General features: G+C 38.5%; 1 non-coding gene across 1 annotated transcript; it reads left to right on the top strand.

Annotated features, from left to right (window-relative positions):
• The first annotated feature begins 2,341 nt into the window (after nucleotides 1-2,341).
• On the top strand, nucleotides 2,342-2,448 carry LOC122077612. Its single transcript, XR_006139859.1, has one exon. It is a non-coding gene; the product is annotated as a small nucleolar RNA R71 (small nucleolar RNA).
• The last annotated feature ends 1,416 nt before the right edge of the window (nucleotides 2,449-3,864 follow it).

Below are 3,864 nucleotides of genomic sequence, written 5' to 3'. Positions count from 1 at the left end.
GAATCTTGGCCGTCCATTTCACTTCCCTTTACTCCTCTTTATTACAATCAAGCCCCTGCCTCCATATGTTTCAGTGCTTAAAGACCCCTTGCAACTCAGACCTTCAAAATATTTAAATTACACAAAAGCCCTTCGAATTTCAAAAATAAAATCCGAAAAATCCACCCAACACCGAGAGCAACTGATGGATTTTCGGTTTGGATTTTCGAACCGACTTTACGGAAACGCTTATAAATTTTTCATACGATATCCGATCGAGATGAAACGAAGTGCGTTGGAATCATAACTGGATGCTCTACGACTTTTCAGAAGACTCAATTATCTGAATCATCCATGTAAAAAGACCAAAATGCCCCTACACCTTTCCAATGACGTATCTTTCTCATACGGAATCGGAATGCGATGAAATCAGAACCGTTGGAAAGATTGTATTTTTGTCGTATTGTTACATGTAGAACACTTCCTTTAAAAAATTCATCTTCAATGCCGAAACTGCCCTTGACTTCCATAAATGTCGTAACTTCTTTATACGGTATCGGAATGTGACGAAATCAAATGCACTGGACTAGGAAAATTACAATCTATATTTTTCATGAAGAACCGATCTTCCAAAAATGTCATTTTCATTTCCAAAAATGCCCTCGATCGTAAATAGGCCAATTTTGCCAGTTTTGACCCAGAAACCCGCACCACCTATTAATGATGTATTAAACCACTCCATGCATACCAAGCTGCTCTGTTATCTCATCGGTGACACTGGATACTGCCATGTCATCATTTTCATCCACGTCACCCAAACTGGCCACGTCATCACCGCCACGTGGCCGAGTTGCCAACAAGGACAACCATAAAACAACATCCCAGTTGTTTGTACACATGGTAAGGTAAAAGATTCACACTTGCGCCAAGGTCAAGTAAGGCATGCTCAATGTAGGTGTTGCCTATGATACAAGCTATGGTAGGGCTCCTCGGATCCTTATACTTGGCTGCTATAGGCTAAGTAATTATAGAACTAATGTTACCTGCCAATAACGCCTTTTTGTGCATACTAGTGATACTTTTTTGAGTACACAAATCTTTCAGTACCTTTGCATAGGCGGGGATCTAGGATATGACATCCAAAGAGGGATGTTCACTTCTACCTTTTTAAAGACTTCTAAAATTTTATCCATAGAAGCAATCTTCTTTTTGTTTACCATGCGATTAGGAAATGGGATAGGAAGAACATAAGGACTGTTAGGGATTTACCCTTTTTCAGAAGAATCATTTTTGGTTTCCTCAACCAAATCATCTTTAATTTCAGAAGAATTTTTATGTTCATCAGACAAACCTAAAAAAGAGGCACACTTGTGTCCTCAAGTGAAGAAGATTTAAGAAGAGTAAAGGATGGGGAGGAGTTAGGAACACTATGTTGGTACTCTCTACCACTTCTAAGGGCATAAACAACATTACATTGGTTGGAGGCCCCTTGTTGGGTCTGACCTTGTACTACATTTAGTGGTGCATTAGTTGGTGCTTGTGAACTAACAGGCAGATGATGCCTAAGGTTAGGCTCTGGTTGACTGGGCAAAGTTTTCTTCTCCCTCTCACGCATAATTGAGACAACTTGGGTGAGTCCTATCATAAGATTTTGATAGCTTGTAATGAGGAGGGACATATTTTTTTTCAAGTCACTTATTCTACTTACCTCTCCAGTGTTGGTAAACCCAGGGGGTTGCTGATAAGATGATAAGAGAGGGGCCCTAGGAAAACTAGCCTGAAGTCCTACATTTGACCTAGGAAAAGTATTTTGGAAAAAAGATTGTTGTGCAAAGGGAGGCCTTTGGGGTCCAGGTTGACCTTGATTATTGAAATTGGAAGGCCCTGCTTGGTTACCCTAATTTTAGGAGAAATTTGGGTGATTTCTCCATCGTGGATTGTAGGTGTTACTATATGGATTATTCTGGTATAAGGCATTAACACTATCATTAGAAGTGTCCCCAGAGGTGTTGGGGCATTCTTCTATGACATGTCCAGGGGATTGGTACCAAGCACAAATCTTAACCAAATTGACTAATGATGGCTCTCTAGGAACAATAGCATCAATCCTCTTGATTAGGTTATCCAAATGGGATTCCTTGGCTACTATCCCATCCACAAAATATCATTTCCCTCCTATGGTTCTTTCACTCTATTGGGTTGATTCCCACTTGCAAATTTTGTCAATTAAGTCAAGTAAGAATTCCTATGCCTTTCCTTCATCTGTAAAGATATAAATCCCTCAGGGCATATAGACTCTATCATTTGTTTAGTTGGGTAATCAATACCCTCATAAATTATTTGACATAAATGCCATTAGTCTAGGCCATGGTGAGGGCATTCTTGGAGTAGATCCTTGAATCTCTCCATAAGTTTGGAAAATGACTCACTAGGATTTTGCCTAAACTAAAGTATATCACTTCTAAGATTATTGGTCATGTGAGTTGGAAAAAACTTCTGAAGGAAGACAACTGTGAACTGCTCCCATGAGGTTATGGAATTTGTGGGTAACCCATACAACCACTTCTTAGCTTGGTCTTTCAATGCAAACATGATGAACCTAAGCTTAACAACATCATCAAAAAGCCGTTAGATCTTAATTAGAACACATACCTCTTCAAATTCCCTTAGAAATAGGTATGCATCCTCAGAGGTCAGCCCATGAAAGTAGGGCAACATAGTGATGTATTGAGATTTGAGCTCAAAATTATTGCCTTGGGCTTGTGGTAGACCTATGCAAGAAGGTTGGGCTATTCTAGCAGGGTAGAACCTATCTTTCAGAGATTTAGGTGGAGGGTTTTGCTGTTGGTCTCTCATATTGAAGGGTTTTAAAGAGAGTAAACATATAGGGTCACTACTTGTTAGATCTCTTCTTTCTAACTAATTCATAGTATTACGTACTCACTTAACACTCATGCAATAAAAAACTACCCACAACTAGAGTAAGACAAACAAAAAAGAATGGAAAGAAAAACCTTTCTTTTAATTAATTTTTTTAATTTTTTTTTACCTTTTGGGAGCTTACCGGCAGGGATCCGGGGTTGCTCAGGTCAATTCTTGAGGTACTGCTATAGGGCAAAACAGGTCTTTATCATACTATGAGGCTTGGCGACCTCCACCGATACAGCTATTATTGCAAATTGTTCTTCTCAGGAATTCAATAAAATAAAAGGAAAAACAAAACAAAGCAAAACCAAGCACTCCAATTTACCAAAAGAAAGTGAAAAATAACATGGAACTGTCTCCCCAGCAACGGCGTTAAAAACTTGTTTGAGATTTTAAAATGTAACCGCAAGCATACGAATCAGTGTAACTATGGGTCAAACACAGGGAGAGAAAGAGAAAACTAGAGAAAGAGATAAAGCAACTAAAAAAAAAAACCTTAGAAGAAGAATAAAGTGCCTCCTCCCCTTGTGTTAATTCTATTATATAGAGAATGGGGGAGGGAAGCTAACGATTTTAGCTTCTAAAAGAAAATATTTTTTTTTTATCTTGTTGATGAGGTGGAGGAGAGTGAAGAGAGAAAACGTGTGGCGAGAGAATCTCCCATGATTTTTCTTGCCTTTTTTTCTCATTTTTTTTCCATTTTTCTCTCTCTTGTTGCGCAAGAAACCCCCCTTGGCCAATTTTTCTTACTTGGATTTGGACAATATTCTATCTTAATGAAAAATTCCATCCAAGCCCTTGTCTTTTTTTTTTTTCTTCTTTCCTATTTTTTCTCTTTATTTTCTCTCTCTTCTTCAAACTTGCGTACAACCATCTTGGTCGACCTCCTTTAAGTGATAAGTAGGAGAGAGAAAATCTAAGTGATAAGTAAGAGAGAGAAAATCTTCCATCCAAGCCCTC

This window comes from Macadamia integrifolia, chromosome 4 (genome assembly GCF_013358625.1).
Source record: "Macadamia integrifolia cultivar HAES 741 chromosome 4, SCU_Mint_v3, whole genome shotgun sequence".
Lineage (NCBI taxonomy): Eukaryota > Viridiplantae > Streptophyta > Magnoliopsida > Proteales > Proteaceae > Macadamia > Macadamia integrifolia.
Note: the sequence above shows the minus strand (reverse complement) of the source record. Positions and strands in the feature narration are given on the sequence as shown.